Genomic DNA, 15,895 nt, shown 5'->3' on the forward strand with positions numbered 1-15,895 from the left:
CTAAGAAATGAGATTTTCCTCAAATTAAATGACACTAAGAAGTCAATCACGAGCAACTATCCTGTAAAAGTGACTATTCTTCCAGAAGGACATTGATGTCAGATAATTATACTATCAAAAAGAACTAATGTGTCTCAGGAAGAGTATTAGTTCAAGTTTTTAATTACATAGTATCAAAACAAAAGATACTGCTGAACCTTATACTTGATACTAACATTAGAAAAATATTTAGATAATATTAACTTTATGTGAAGATATACCATTACATAAAACCTAAATAGTATCTTTTGAAAAATATCCTTTTGTCTTTTGTTTTCATAAAATGTATCTCCCCCCCCACACTTTTTTTGGCTTTCCCTTTCAAAGAATCCTCTCCTTTTATATCATTTCATCCACAACTCTCTAAAGTACAGGTCATTTTATCCACAAGGCATAAGAAAAGTAAATGAAAGTGGTCAGAAAGTCTTACTAGGATCTCTCAGAACTAGAACTGAAATTCAGGAAAAAATATAATCAACCAGCACTCTTGTTCTCACATTAACCCATTATAGCACATGAAAGAGTGCTTCATTAATCATAATGAATACACAAATACCTTAGGCATAGGTTTTAAGAAAGTTAAGTTTGTGGTAAACTTGTTACAAATTGCTATTACTTTCCCATTTGTGTCAGAACTCTATAAATATTAATATCCAATTTTCTAAATTACTGAAAGTTTTATATGCTTAAGCTAATCACTAGTTTTCATTTTAAAGATAATATTAAAAAAACAACAGCAGGAAATATGCATATTTTGATAATGAACATCAAAGTGTGGAAAACACACCAGTTGTGTTCTTTGCACTTGGAGAGAAAAACACGCAAAGCAACTATTCTAAAAAGAAATTCCACTTTTATTAAGAACAGAAATCTAGGAGCACAGCTAATGGTAGAACTTGTAAATCTTTGTACCCATGTAACATGTATATGACACACACCCACTTTGAGTTCAATGGTTTCTTCCTGCTCAAGTTTTATTTACTTAACTATAATATATCAATCTTTTTTTTTCCTGAAAATCAATATATACTATAGTTTATATAAGAAAAACACTTTCCTATTAGAATGTTGAGTTTTTTAAAGAAAAGTTTCCATGAGAAAATGGAATCACATAGTATTATCTGATTAAAAGATAAATGCAATTGATCATCATACGTTATCTTGTCTATTTCATTTGAAAACAATAGTAAAGCAATATAGATTTAAAATAAACATCCCCATCAATCCAAAAATGAGTATATGTTTACACACATGTGTCTATACACACACACATACACAAACACATACACAATCATATTTACTAAAATTAATTCCAGAGGACAAAATAAAGAAGAATTGAGAAATTGGAATGCATTGATGAATTATTTTCTCCATTAAAGTAAAAACTACTTTTTGCATCAAGCTAAAAACAGCACTATAACTTTGCAATTCTGCAACCTAAAGTTAATATTACCTTTCTTATTGTTCAAAATTTTATCAGTGAGCCTTAACAAGCAGAAAAACATTGATCAGAGATCAATAATTATTGATTAACAAATGTAAGCACTAAAAATGTTTTCAGGAAAAATTTTAAAAAACAGATTTTTTTTTGGAAAACAGAAAGTATTATTACCAAATTGAACAGTTTTATGATTGTGTCTTAGCAATATATTTTTGCTTCACTTTGTGGAAACTCCAGACTTCCTTAACATGTAAACCAAACATAACAAAACAATATCAATAGCATTAACAAAACTTATTAAACGTTAAAAAAAAACATTATTTTAATTCGGTTAAATCTGGATACTAGAAGAAACTTACAGGTTGTTCAATTTACAAATATACAAAACTTTGAGTTTAAAAAGGTTTATTTGGGGAAGAGTTCACATAGTTTTCTGATTTGATTTTTTTTTTTTTCAATTTCCCAACTCTTTTCTAAAACAGAAGATGTCTATATTGGGGTCATATAGAACACTGCCTGGGGGGAGCTCTTCTTTTCTCATACTGTTTGACAATCAAACCCACCCCTAACCCCATGATTTTTTTTTTCCAAGATGGAGAAGGTAACACAAAAATATCCATAGAACATTTCTCTAAGGTAGTCAAAATTATTTTTCCAGTTCCAGATGCCCTTAGTAGTTATCCAATTGTCCTTTATATATTAAGGCCTGTGACCTTAGTAAGAAGCAACGTTTTAAGGCATTTCTTGAACTTCCATCTTCCATATTTCATTAGGGTTTATACATCTCTTCCACTAACTCTACTTTTCCTATCTCTTCCTCTCATCTCGGTCTAGCTTATGATTTTTGTAACACTGATAAACATTTAAATAAGTGCATGTTAAAATTTAAATGAATTCATGTTAAGCGTTTAAATGATTTTAAAGGGATTTATGAATGTTAATATTAAGAAGTTATACATCACAGCAGAACCATCTGGAAATAAATATATAGTCCATCACATAAAACAGGGAAAAATCATCACAGGATGGGTCAAACACAGGTTATATGGTTGTTGATGAAATACTGAGACATTCATTCCTTACCTGCTTAACTGCATGATGGCAAACAAATCTAAATAGCACATAAAAGGAAAAGTCCCCCGAATCTGAATCATCTGTCTTCCACGCTGCTGTGACAGTTTTATATGCTGGTGCTTTCTTCCTTGCTTATATACATTTGACTCGCTAGAATATTTGTGGGCAATCCTAGGGTTAATTTGTAACCCTGGTCACCTCTTCCTCTTTTCAAACAGCCGGTTGGTGTCTCACACAGCTGGAACCATGCATTTTATCTTCGGAAGTAGAGCCTACCCTGCGATTCCCTGCCAGACTCCCATTAGAAAGAGGTCCCTGCTTTAAAGGACTGATCACGGTCTCAACCTGGAGCAAAGTAAAAGGCTCTCCAGTTCAACTCTTAGGGACTAGGAGAACAGCCATCAGAGACTTCAACTCTACCACCGTTTGGCTACAGAACCTGTAGAAACCCTCGGCCAAGAAGCACCACCCTCTCTCCAGTGGACGCCAGACCCAGGTCCTCCCACTTCTCGCACCCCCTCCAGAAAGGGGAGGAGGCGGTAAAAGACCAACTTTAAAGTGCATATAATATACACTAGGCAGCTCCCAAACCCTCACTTTTTTTGTTTTTAACTTCAACCTGATTTTCCAAGCCCCAGCTCCAAGTTGAAATCTAACTCTTTCCCTCACCCTGCCACCCTCCAGATTCTTGGGAGTTGATGGAGGAAGGCGAGGAGTGCCGATCATCAGCAATTCAACACTAATCCTGGGAAGTCTTCAGCAATTTTAAGTCCTACTAAGCGATCGGATGAAGTTGGATGAAGACAACGGTTAAGATTTTGTAAAACATACATACTACAAAGCGTCATTTCTTAGACACAGCTCATTAAAAAATAATAAATAAATATTAACGAGGAAAGGTATTGAGAGATTCCAGGAATCGCCAAGTCTGTCCTCTCCTAAAAAAAAAGGTTGTGGCCAGAGGTAGGTTCCACTCTGGAAGGATGAAAACCCCTGCCAGCCCCACTCTCCAGGGCTGCAAATGCCCATAACCCAGCCGACGTTCGCCGCAGGGGCTGAGTGCGGAGCCTGCGCTAGCTGGTCAGCGCCAGGGACACGGCTCCTCCCCGCGCGGGTCATTCCCACCCCAGCACCAAGCCTAGGGCCAGCCAGTCAACCAGGTACTTTGCCCTCCACGCTCCCTGTGCCCAGGTGGCTCAGGTATCGCCAGGAGCTGCGGACAAATCCCCAGGCAGAGTCGCCTGTTGATAGCCCTCTGGTTAAAACGTTCTTGGCTGCGGAGGCTCGCAGATGTAAATTTCCCTTTCACAAGCGCGATCTTCAGATTAAAACACAGCAAAACGCACTTACCTAAATACCGAATGTCTGTGCCTTACTGGAGTGGACTAGATTAAGAAGAAAAGATCCGACTGCACTGAAAGTTGCTTTTTTTTTTCCCCCACCCCTGCGCAACAGCAGCAGTCCTCCAAAGAGGATGTTTGAATTGGCGAATTACACTAAGCCCTCGTTTCCTCAAATGAAGTCACAGACGCTGATGGCACTGGCTTGTCAGGCAGGACGACCGGACTGGCAAAGAGACCAGGTAGAAACTAGTGAAGGGTGAGGGGCGCCAAGTGGTGTGAACCAGTATCAATAGGAGTCTCTCGGTAGGAACCAAGGGGGAAAAGCCCTTGAATGTGAGACTGGGGATGGGGTGAGGCTGCAGTTGGAGTACTTTTATGTCTGAAAGCCAAAAGGGCTTTTGAAATTTAGAAAAAAAAATGCTTAGGCTGTCTTGTCAGCCATCAATGACGACAGGATAGTTCTGTCACGGAAATTAAGGAAAAAAGCGGGGGGGGGGGGGGGGAGCTTGAACAATAGGTTCTCACCTCTATCCATCCCAATGTTGCAGAAACCAGAAACTTGTCCTCATGGGGGATGAGGGTGACAGGTGACAGGGTTCACAGAGGAAACCCTTAGAATGTGTTAGAGACTACTGACACATGCAGGTTTGGCATTGGATGAGCTTGCCAATATATGAAGTAAAAGCAAACATTTTAATGTTTCTGAACAAAACTATACTGAGGGGGGAGGTGATGCTCTTGTCAGTTAGGCTCCCTAGAACCGTTCAGTGGGTAAAGCAATGACCATATTACATACTTATTAAAAATTGAGGGTGGAGGTGGGCAAGTGTGAAGAGTGAGGCAATTAAATTTTTCATGTAAGGTCAGTCCCTGAATTTTAATTTTTTTAGAACCAAGATAAACAGTGCTTTCTTCAGATTTCTCTCTTCCTGTGATGTGAGCACTCCCTGTTCAATTAACTGTTCCCCAGCTAATTCACAAAACCAGAAATGCACGGCCAAATACTATGCTTGAATTGAAATACAATGCCCCAAATAATGTGTTCATATGTGATTTGGATGTTGTAAGAAAAAAATGGTGCCCTCGAAACTCCCACTCCTTCTCTGACCACATAGTGGCATGTTAGTTCTTACGGTTCTGCTAAATTCATAAATACACACTTTATAAAAGTCCTCCCTCAGACATGCAATTGCTTACTATGAGATGAACACTCACTGACCTAAACAACCTTCTGAAGATCACAGGGAGTAGTGAACTATCCCAAACCCTGTAATACTCAGATCTCTCTTAGATAAACATAAAATTCCAACCTATCAAATGGCACAAGAATGTGTGCCCAGAAGGGTTAATGGGGGAGGGATAAATATCCATATAACATGTAATGCAAATGATAACAGAAGCCAAAAAAGAAAGAAAGAAAGAATGTAAGACATATTAGGGTAGCTCTTTACATGGACTACATCTTAGCAGTTAACTGCAACCAGAATACTAACTAATGCATATGGTCAGATAGATCTTAAAATAGTTCTCAAAATTAGCACAAAAGGAAAAAAATTAAGAAAAGGAGAAAGAACACCTTAAAGAGCCTTAATTAAAATAACACTAATAAAAACTTACTAATATCATATAAAGTGGATCACTTACCAGAGGAAATTTCAGGAAGCAAGATGACTGTAAGAAAAATACTTCCAGGATTCAAGCGGATACTCCATGGTCTTCCAAATCAAGGTGAATTAGTGAGCTGCTGGATGGTAGGACTTTGAAATAATCAGCAGTTCCTGGTGGCATGTAACCAAGTGAAAACCAGTTACAAAGAGAGCCACAAACCCCCAAGGAAAGGAAGCAAAATGTGAAAGAGGAGCTTTTTATTTGTGTGTGTGTGTGTGTGTGTGTGTGTGTGTGTGTAAGGGAGAAGTGAGGGGGTGCTCACACTTATGCAAAGTGAAAATTTATAGACGGCACATCCCCATACAGTGGAGAAAAACAGAAGCTGTGTAACCTTAGAGAACAGGAGGTGGAATACAGATAAATCTGCAAAGAGAAGTAAAAAGATGTGTTGAAGTCAAGGAGATAAAGAGAGAACTAGTGAGCAAGGCTGTAGTCATCCTGATAGATATAGCAGCAAGAATGATTTAGGCTGCTGGGGAGGATCCAATGAGAATTCAAGAGGGCACTGCTTCCGAAATCCTGTTCTGATCTTCCCACTCTCAGTTCTTTAAGAGTTACCTGCGCTGGGAGCATTTTTATCAGGATTAATAGTATTCCATCAGTACATTTTGCAAGGATTTCCCTTGAACTCTTTCACTTGCCGCAACTGAGGGAGGCATAGTAAGGCAGCCCGACACAACCAGCACCCCAAATAAAACACTACGGATCAGTCACACTGTGATAACCAAATCATCAGCGATTTGCATTGGCCGGGCGGGGGATGTGGGGGCGGGTATCCAAGGGCTGAAGATGGGGATAAAGCCGAGTCTCTGGGCGCTCTCGGGGGCGCTGCTCTTTAGAGGCTCAGACAAGGGGACTGGGAATCCTGGTTAGATGAGGCACCGGCGGCGGCGGCGGCAGCCCTCCCGGGTCCCACTTCTGTGGCGAATCCTCCTGCCTGGGACTCCAGGCAAGTGACTTGCATCAGAAGTCTCAGCTCCAAATGCTTTGCTTTAAGAAGCTGGAGCCTTGACCGTTCGGAGGGCCATCCCTGGGGGAGCAAGTGGCAGCCTGAGAGGCGTCCGCCTCCCCTCTGATTTCCTGCACAGTTACCGAGGGATAGTGTGCTAGAAATGGCTCTGCTGTCGAATGCATTTTCTTGCCATTTTCATGTCCCGATACTGCATAAACAATCACCTGATCGATCGGGTAAGATTAGCTTTATTCTTTCTCCCTTTTCCTCTCCTAGTCCCACTACCTCTCCTAAGCATAAACCCCCCCGCCCTCTCCTGGTCTTTTCTCCTCTTGGAAACCTACTTCGCCTAGGGAATTGCCTGTGTGACTGAGAGGCTGGTAATTCTGTTTGTAGATGATTTATATTTTGGCTGTGGAATGAATCCCCCTCCCCACGCAGAGTACTCTCCCTAGAGAGGGTCCTCCCCCACTCCACGGGTTCGCTCTCGGAGCTGGGATCTGTATAAAGAGCGCTGTGGGAGTCTTTTGCCCTCTGCTCTAGCTGGGTCTTCCTCCGACTGAAGCTTAAGAATTATTCTCTCTCTCTCTCTCTTTTTTTAGAATAGGAGGGAAAGGTAGAGTGGAAATTGATTTCTTGCAGAGACTGAGTCGCCGGATGATAGAGGGAATAAACATTTGCCCTGGATAGAAATGTTCTTGGTAAGTAATCTTATTTTCTGCAGTTGAAAAGGAAACACATTGCTTGTCACGGCCCATCCCCCACTCCATTCATTTATTTGTTCTCTGTATGTAAATCACGAGCTGGGTCAGTGGAAATTTTCTTTTCCTCTTTCCTAGGAGAGTGGTAGAATGTAAGGGTGAATTTGAAGTAGGGATTTTTAAGGAGTCAATAGAAACGCTTTAAGGTCCTTCTTATCCTACATTAAAAACGCAAAGGCAGGCAAAGCAGATCCTTGTTTGCTTGCTAAAGGGATATTTAAGGATCTCCCTTAATTCCTACTAAATCTCTTTCCTTTCTGAAAATGAAATACTTTTGAGTTAGTAGCCCCGTATTTATGCTTTTCGTATACTTTGATCATTTTATAAAATATATTATTCTTTCAGTAACAGTAATGAAAAGATTATTTTTTCATATTTTGCAGCTAAGTTAAAACTACAGAAATCTCTTCATAAATGTGCAACGTGGATCTAATCCTTATACCAAATACGAACTAGTAATATCCCAAATGGCTATTTGCATGTTGTGATAATACTATAAATTCATAAAGCCCTTTGGTTTTCCATGAGTCTATAGCACCCCCAGCCTGTACATGCTCATAGTGTGAAGAGTGGGTATGTTTAGGAGAGGGAAGAAACCAAACAGCTTTTGATTGTGCTTATATTATAGATCACTAAGTGTGAAGAGTAACAAGTCTTGTAAATTGTGTGAACTTGGTTTTCAAGTGTAAGCTGACCATTCTGGAGGTGAAAAATTAAGAGGCTTCTTCCAAGAAAAATCTCTGAAATTTTGAATTAATATATCCTTACCAGTAACATTTTACATTAATTTTACATTAAATACATTATTTTTTTCCTTTATTATTGTCAGTCCTACTATGACCCTTTATCCTCAAGTTTTAATAATAAGGGATAAGTTAAGTGGTGCAAAATTGATTCCTGATGCAAACAGGATGACCTGAATCTCATAAAAATATATGCTATTAAAATTCCATTGATAAAGTTTCATTTTAGGTAATCAATATTCTAGAAGTCACTAATACAAAATGCCAGAAGAAAGATAGTTAAGTGACATTTTACAAAAGCAAGGGAAAATATGCATGTGCTCAGGGCCCTGCAGTTTTTATTACTATCACAATTGTTAAGGGAAAATATTTCAATAAGGACATGTTGATATAACTTTTTTCTATTCATTTTTTTCTTCCTTTCTGCAGGCTATATTCCATCCTTAATGATGTCATAGAACAGAAGTTTTTCTTCAGTTCACTCATTTTACCATAAGGATGGATGGCTTCTGTGTGTTTCTGCTTTACAGAGAATGACAAATGTTGCTAAGAGGCTCTGAGGGCCACCTAAAAAGGATCAATATCCTGAATTACATTCATTTCAAATAAACCTTAACAATTCTGATACATAGAAATTGTACTTTTCATATAAGACCTCAATATACTGCCTAACTCTACTTGACCTAATTTGCTATTCAAAGAAATCCGACTTAAATTAGAAAAAATGTTAACTTTGAAATTTTTTATATATATAAAACAAATGTAAGACTGCTATTCTTAAATATTTTGGACAAAAGAACCACATAAGAAAAATATTAATTTTATAACCTACAGTTCCTAAACTTTAAAATAGTTTGTAGCATTTAAAGTTTTATTAAACAATTTAAGTATTTGAACATTAAATAATATGTTTACATTTAATCAACTCCAAAATAGCTGCCTTTAATCTTCTGAACAAATCTGGTTTTTACTTGCACTGCTCTCAAAAATTACACATTTCTGCTTTATGTTGAGATTATTTAGTCCTAGATGACCAAAATGTACATCTACATTTGGTAATTTAGTACATTTTACATGATTGGTCACATTTTTGTTTGTTATCCTGGCGGCTTCTTTTACATGTGTGAGTAAAAACTAATATATTTCTTACCTATTAACTCACTGAAATTTCTAATTGAAAGCAACATTTAAGAAATATTAGGGCTCGGGGTAGAGCTTAGTGGAATAATTTGTGCTTAGCCATGTGTTGAGGCCCTGGGTTTGATCCCCAGTACAGCCAAAACAAAAGAAAGACAGATATATTGTATTACAGAAATTGTGATGTGATTTGCTCATGAAGCAAGATGTCCATATGCTTAATATTTTTAATTTTAAATATAATTTATAACAAAAGTGATATAAGATGAGTCAATTTAGAGTATCCTTTGCAAAAGACCCTCATACATGACACACAGTTATTCATATATAATTTCATTCATTAAAAATATTGAAATTTACTTTCTTTGCTATGTGCTTATTTTCTTTCTAGAGCTTTCTATTTGAAAGTGTATAAGATTTATTAAGTACCTATGTGTGTAGACATCTTCACTTCTTACATTATAAAATAAATATGCTAAAATGCATTTGAAGCTCAAGGAAAGTATGCTAGAACTTGAAAACTAGATGTTAAACTATTAGTGTAATCATACACCAAACTGTAACCTAACAATCTTTAAGTAGAGCTCTCCTAACTTCTTAGTTACTGCACATTCTAATAATCAAATTATTATTAGTTGCTAAGAAAAGCACTGTTTGAGACTGAGATAAGGAGTAAGAGAAAGAATGAAAAAGTAATAGATCCAGCCTTCTTAGAGTTTATTTTGTTGATAAACGAATATTCTTCATATAGAAATTTATTTCCCTGCTGTATTTTGTCCCCTACAGCCCATTCTCCACACCACTGCCCTCAGAAGATTGGAGAGTATTTTACAATATAACACTGATTTCTCAAGAATTGGCATAAGAGTTCTTTTTGTATATACCTTGAGTTGCTCCCTAGAATATCTTCCCTACTCAATATGAACTTTAGATAATTCCAACCACCTGTAATTATATTTCATTGTATCACCTCACTGTTCTACTTCTTAAATTCCCTGCAGTGTAGAAAGTAGGATTATTTAATGAGCTACATACACATCATCAGATATTTAATTAGACTCCAACATATTTATGAACCCCCCCCCCCACACACACACACACAAAATGAAAGAGACTACGACAATGTCTTGTGGTGGAAACATTATATGATAATAAAAAGTTCATGTTCTTTTAACAAAAACAGCCATTCAAAATTATTTAGTTTTCTGGAGTGGTTGGAGCCATAATAGTTTTCCCCCACATATTATATATATAGTTAAAGAATGGCAAACCTAAAGGCAAACACTAACACCAAAATCCATTTGGCAGTTTTTGTTCCTACATTAAACAGTACAAGAACAGAGGAATCAATTTAATCATTTTTAAATGTCTGTAATGTGTTCTTATAAAATTACAATTTTTGAACTAACCTAAAAAGTTATTGTTTTATGAAAGCACTAATGCTTTATAGAAGCATTTCTGGGAACATTTAAGTAGTGTTTGCACGACTGAGTGTATTTTGTGTGATTAATAGTAACTTTTCACACATGTAATGAAGTACATAGCTTTACCCATTTTGAAGCACTTACTGTCAACTACTGGTTCAATGAAGAATGAAATATAATTATAGTTTTCCCATATTTGATCTCAACTCCCTCACTTTATATTCTAGCTATCTAGCACAGAACTCTAATAGAGCAGAAGCTTTATAAACATTTAATGGATGAAACTAAGTACTCTTTCCCTCTTTAACATGACCGTTTTTTGTTTGTTTGTTTTTTGATACTAGGGATTGAACCAATGGTACTTTATAACTGAGCTGCATCCCCATCCCTTTTCTACATGGCTGAGGTTGGCCTCAAACTTGTGATCCTCCTGTCTCTGCTTCCTGAGTCACTGGGATTACAGGCATGCACCTTGTACCTGGACTCTCTTTAACATTCTCAACAAAGCTTGTTATATGTAAATTTATCCAATTATTTAAAAATATTGTTATTAAATAATAGCATTCTTCAAGATGTTTTCAGAGAATTTTGCGTATGTTTGATCACATAAACCAATTCAAGTTGAAAACAATGGCCCTTTGCTTAAGATTCTATATTTTATAAATACCTTACTGATATTAATTTGATCCTCTCACAATGTTTACTTGAAAATGAGAGACGTGGTATAAGGAAACTGAAGAACAGTTATGATTTTTTTTCTTAGTCTGCTTGTTTAGGTTCCTACAATATAATACCATAGATGAAGTGGCTTACAAGAAAGACATTTGTTTTTTAGTTCTAGAGGCTAAGAATTCCAAGATCAAGGGCCAGCAGATTTGTTTCATGTTGAGGGCCTGCTTTCTGTTTTATGGTTGTAGACTCCTCATTTTCATTGTGTTTTCACATAGCCTGTCCTATGTATGTGAAAGTGAAGGGAAGAGAAGAAGGAGCAGGGGTGGGGGACAGAAAGAGTGAGAGATCTCTCTTACTGGCACTGATGCAATCCAGTGGGTCTCTCCCTCAAGATCTACTTTACAGCTAATTATCTACATAAGCCCACACCTCAAAATACCATCACTTTGGGAAATAGAAATTCAACATATGGATTTTGGGGAGGCAAACAATCAGTCTAAAAAAAATTAATAAAAGATGATCCCGAGTTCCTTTTATTCACCATATCCTCCTTTGTCCAAGGAAGGAAGAGGGATGGAAATATCAAGGAAGAGGGATAAAAATAAAACATTGTTTGTTTTAATGAATTTGTTAATTTCAAAAAGTTATATACATTATTCATGTGTTAATTTCTTGCAAGTCAAATGCATTTAGAGAAGAATGAAATGTTTGCAATGTTATGAGCTAAATTATAAAACTAATGATATTTTTCCATTCAAAGTTTTTGGACTTAAGTTTTCTTATGTTGATAAAGATTATTTTATTAATTATTTTACTACCAAAATGTAATAATTTTTGTAGCTAATAAAATATATTCCTTGCATATTGAGATGGATTTATGAGTATAAATTGGCATGTACATACTCACACAATATTTGAAGAAACATAAAAAATTGAAAATATCAAAGGAATTGATAGCAAACAACTTTCCCAAAATCCTTTCTTATATATGAATTTCTGTGATTAACCAGTATGGATGTAGTAAGAATAATAATGACTCCCATAGTGCCCATGCCTAATTACCTAAATTTGTGACTGTTTTACCTTTTATAGCAAAAGGGATTTTGTAAAGGTTATAATATTAAGCACCTGGGGATGATATGACTACCATAGATTATTTGTGTGTAACTACTGTAATCATAAATAAGCTTCCAAGACAGAGACAGAGGATAAGAAACAGAGTTGTGAGGACAAACACATTGGTTTCATGACTTAAGAACTGAGTTAATTCTTCCAACTTGGTTACTCAAGAGATGGACAGAAACAAGGGTAGGGAGGATTAAACATAGCACTAATTTCCAGAAACAAGCAAATAAACTAAGGGTATATAATACAGCATAATTTCATTTGCTTAGACTGTATTACTTAGCATATAGTCTTACACATATTATCACCAATACATACTGATATAGGTGTAACATATTAATGTAGGTGTGAGAAAATGGGCAATGTTCCTAAATTTGAAGACTATGTGAAAAGTACAAACCATAATATGAAGAAAAAAAAAGCAAAGGACAAAATTATTAAGTGCAAAAGCTGTTGACAATTAGAATGATATTAAAAGAAGTTTGAGATTTAAAATGAAACCACAGAAGAATAACAGAGAGTGGGACAATTTTTATTTCCATGAAGAGATTGATATGAAGAAATTTGATATTTTTCTCCCTACATTTTATACAGTATAGCACTCAAGAAGAGAAACTGAACATTTACTTAATTAGGATGCATCATTAATTTTAGTGTCTCATGAACTCTGAGGGCCTTTCACCTCTATAATGAAAATAAAGAGAAACTAAATTACTTGATTGCCTATCCTCTTGGTATCTCTCAGTCTCTCTAATGTGTGTACTTTCTATTCAGAAGAAATATAGACCTTGTAGGAGTATGAAAAGCAATCCTTCACATTGATCATGGACCTCTGGCTCTGAAGATAAAATATGAATTTATAGACAAAAGTAATTTTAAAAGACTATATAACATGAATTCATTTCATATTTGTGAAAAGAGAATGAGTCTAAAAGTCAATTCAACAAATATTTATTGAGCATTTATTCAACAATCTTTCATTGATAGTATTTTATGTAAGAAGCAAGATTTTAAATGTTATAAGGACATAAAAATAAGTAAGTTACAATCTTTATGTCCTAGTTGGAGGATAAGGGATGTAAGCTGATAAATATAAAGGTATTTTTTACTCCCTCTTATATTTCATCCACATCATCATTCATATTTTTATTACAAAGAAAACCAAATGTATTGATTGTCATCTATAGGCCAACCACTTCCAAGAATAATGTCCTGCATAAAACCAAGAGCAAAGATCATGAATATCTGACAAATATTACCAAGAAGAAAACAACAGTGAAAGAAAATATTAAACCTAGAATTAAATGAGTGCTACTTCCTTTTGCTTAGGCATAAGATCTCTTCAATACATCCAGCATACTTCACTCATTTGCATTTCTTACTAGCTCCTGTAAGCATGTAAGTTAGCTTGAGCTTGTTGGCAAGAAAAATTTGCTTAGAGTTTAAAAGGCAGCAATTGAGTAGGATGCATATTTTAGACCACATAAATTAAATGTTGCCATTTCAACTCCTTAAAACAAAATTTAATTTAATGCTTAAGTTCAGTTGACTACACAGAACATGTGTGGTGATCTGAATCACAGTGATGCAGGACCCAGTAGCCTTTCATCTCTTGACCCAAGCCTCCATGAAGTCCTTATGTATTTTGTATGCATTTGGTAAATGGGAGAAAAAGAGATTGTGAAGGTCACTTAAGAGACTTTGTGGACCAGGTCTAGAAGTGGCCCAATCACTTCTATTTACACTCCATTGACTGGAACATGTCTCACTTGAAAGAATACTATAAAGTGGAATCATGCTTTGCATATAAGGAAAGAAAATATGCAATAAGCTGCATGGATAGCAATATGCTGCATTGGTAGCCTCAGACCAAATCATTCTTATACATGACTAAAGCATCAGGCTGCACAGTTAATGAAGGCTGGGAGATTTAACTTCACTATGTGAAAGAATCAACTCAGGAAATTTGGTAAGTTGTGCTCCTTGCCAGTAACTAAAAGGGAAAGTGCACATACTTAGTTTTTAATAAATATTTATTAAATGAATGAATATTTATGGCCCTTGAGTGTTCTCATGAAATTTTACTGTGTCCAAATGTGACATTCAACTGGATGTCTATGTGCAAATAAAATAAATAAATAAATAAATTAGAAATTCTAGACAAAAATTAACCCAAAATGTATCACTGATTTATATATAAAAGAAGATAGATAAAACAATCTAGATGACCCTGAGTATTGAGATGGAGTTTTGATTCAATACAAAAAGAATAATTCATAAAAGAAAATAATTAGTCAAACTTTATTTAAAATTAAAATTTCAGTTCTCTAAGTGATACTTTTAAGTGTCCCAATTTCTCCTTCAGGCTGGTCCTCCCCTTTGAATTTTCCAGTCTATCAAACTTATTTACCAACAACTTTACTAGAAAGTATCATAGCCATCATAGTTTTAATATGTCACAAAATTCAACTGCTATTCCTCAATCCATTCCCAAACTTGTTCCACCTCCATTATTCCCTAGCTCAATTAATGAAAACTCTTCTTTGCTGATGATCAGGTAAAATAAAACTCTGCAGTTATCTTTTGCTTCTGTCAGGGCTTTTACCAGATTGATCAACAAATGCTCTTTTTTTTTTTTCAAAAAAAATTTTTTTTAGAGAGAGAGCGAGAGAGAGAGAAATTTTTAATATTTATTTATTTTTTTTAGTTTTTGGCGGACACAACATCTTTGTTTGTATGTGGTGCTGAGGATTGAACCCGGGCCGCACGCATGCCAGGCAAGTGCGCTACAGCTTGAGACACATCCCCAGCCCAATGCTCTTGATGATAACTACAAAATACACCTTGCATCTGGCTACTTCTCACTACTTTCATTGCTAACATAGTCATCCAAGTCACTGTAATCGCTCACCAGGTGTATTTCAATAATCTCTTTGTTAGTCTGTTCTGCCTATCTCTTCATCTCTCTTTCAATCCTTAACCCAGAAAACAATATAATCCTGTTAAACTAATCTTGTAATTCCTCTGGTCAAAATGTACAATGTGATCCCATTTATGTAGAAAAAACACCAGTGTTTACCTTGACTCTCAAAGGCCTAAAACATTTAATTATTATTATTTTTACTCCCTAGTTTATAACTAGCATCCTCCTAGTCACTCTTTTTTTTTCCAATGACCTGGGCCTTTTAACAGAAATAAACTTCTTTCTGAGGCCATCAAGTTGAGAGAAATTTCCATTTTACATTTGTAAAGTCCTAGGTCTCATTGGATCTCCAAATGCTATTTGGTATGTTCTCCCTCTGGAAGTATTGGTCCAGCAGAAACAAGGTAGTACAATTTCAGGATACTTTCCTTCTAAAATACCATACTATAATTTTTACTGTACTGTTGACAGTACCTGTTGAGAGTTTTCTTCCAAAATTCCAGGAGAAAAGCATATGAGAAAACTCTGTCCTTAGATTTTTAGTCATTGTGTTTCACACCCAACTTTCATTTTGCCCCCCTCTTCTTCTCTGT

The 15,895-nt window shown here is 35.9% G+C and overlaps 1 protein-coding gene and 1 long non-coding RNA gene across 5 annotated transcripts in view; one reads left to right on the forward strand and one right to left on the reverse strand.

Moving 5' to 3' along the window:
* The window catches only part of Brinp3 (BMP/retinoic acid inducible neural specific 3), a 383,341-nt gene extending 377,114 nt beyond the window's left edge, over window positions 1-6,227 (reverse strand). Inside the window, exon 1 of one of the 3 annotated variants that reach the window (XM_046427569.2) lies at window positions 5,542-6,227. The gene's annotated coding sequence lies outside the window, so the exon portion shown is untranslated. Of the gene's footprint in view, window positions 1-2,563; window positions 3,331-3,904; window positions 4,310-5,541 lie in introns of those variants that run through there. The other 2 variants (XM_058573679.1, XM_058573680.1) reach the window with 2 other exon arrangements.
* Window positions 6,228-6,378: 151 nt separating this feature from the next.
* On the forward strand, window positions 6,379-10,907 carry LOC131423539 (uncharacterized). Of its 2 annotated transcripts, none has more exons than XR_009225242.1 (3): window positions 6,379-6,753; window positions 7,120-7,218; window positions 8,451-10,907. It is a non-coding gene; the product is annotated as an uncharacterized LOC131423539 (long non-coding RNA). The 2 variants fall into 2 exon arrangements; XR_009225243.1 differs by having other exon boundaries at window positions 7,125-7,218.
* Window positions 10,908-15,895: the final 4,988 nt, after the last annotated feature.

The sequence above is a fragment of the Marmota monax genome, unplaced genomic scaffold (assembly GCF_021218885.2).
Source record: "Marmota monax isolate L192 unplaced genomic scaffold, Marmota_monax_Labrador192_F-V1.1 WCK01_AAM20220418_F8-fsc00202, whole genome shotgun sequence".
Taxonomy (NCBI): domain Eukaryota; kingdom Metazoa; phylum Chordata; class Mammalia; order Rodentia; family Sciuridae; genus Marmota; species Marmota monax.